General features: G+C 24.5%; 1 protein-coding gene across 1 annotated transcript in view; it reads right to left on the bottom strand.

The window, feature by feature from the left end:
• The window catches only part of LOC117173028, a 7,369-nt gene that overhangs the window by 2,982 nt on the left and 3,258 nt on the right, over window positions 1-1,129 (bottom strand). The gene's annotated exons all lie outside the window — the stretch shown is intronic.

Genomic DNA, 1,129 nt, shown 5'->3' with positions numbered 1-1,129 from the left:
ATCTAGTCGGGAGTGGTGCTGACTGAAAACAGATGATTTGGAGCGATTCGCGCGCCATATGTTGGTCATTCTAAGGACTTATTGAACTACCCTCGTAACTACTACAATGTACAGGATAAAGTTTCAACCAAAAATGGAATAGTTCAATTTCCAGATAAAAACTGTGATAAAAAATTGAGCAATAAAAAAAACGAATTTTCAACAAAATTGTCAAGTTTTCAAGGGAAAGGTGAATTTTTTACCAAGAAGATTAATGTTCTATAAAAAAAATGATTTTCCAACTTAACCAATATATACGATTAATTTTCAATCAATCATATAATAGTTACATTTTCTGATAAAGATAAATAATTTTTTAAAGAAAAAAATTAATTTTAAACAAAGTTGTTAAGTTGTCAACCAATCAGATGAATTTTCGACCAAGAAAATTAATGATCTACAAAAGACAAATTTTAAACAAAATACATGAACTTTCAACGAAATTATTTAATTTTAAAGTGAAAAAGAGTATTATCTACAAAAAAGCTGAATTTTTAACCCAATTTAAAGGCAAATCGTTGAATTTTCAACTATAATTATGAATCCTTAATAAGAAAGAATTAATTTTTTTACTAAGTAGTTCAACTTTAAGTGAATAATCGAATTTTCCACCAAAAATTATGATTTTAATTTTTAACAATATAGTTGCATTTACAACAAAACGAATTTGCAGCTCAAAAAAATTTAAAGTTAATAATTCAACTGAAAATTGTAATTTTTAATTAAAAAGTATACATTTTCCATAAAACAATTTAATGTATACAAAGAAAGACGAATTTGTAACAAATTAAATCATTTTTTAACCAAAAATGGTATAGATTAATTGTCAGTTTCAAAAATGTATTTTCAGCGAAAGAGATGAACCTTCAAATAAAAAAATAAAAATTTTAACAAAGTAGTTGAAATTGTGATAGAAAGGAGGCCTTCTTTACGAAATAGTTACATTCTCAACAAAATAATTAACTTTTCAATCAAATAATTGCGTTTCTATCCAAACGAGATGAATTCCAAAATCGCCAATTTCTTTAATTTCTTTCAAATGCGGATCAAGATATAAATAAGACTATTATAATATAACATAATTATAATA

The sequence above is a fragment of the Belonocnema kinseyi genome, chromosome 5 (genome assembly GCF_010883055.1).
Source record: "Belonocnema kinseyi isolate 2016_QV_RU_SX_M_011 chromosome 5, B_treatae_v1, whole genome shotgun sequence".
NCBI lineage: Eukaryota > Metazoa > Arthropoda > Insecta > Hymenoptera > Cynipidae > Belonocnema > Belonocnema kinseyi.
This window is presented reverse-complemented; position numbering and strand designations above follow the sequence as displayed.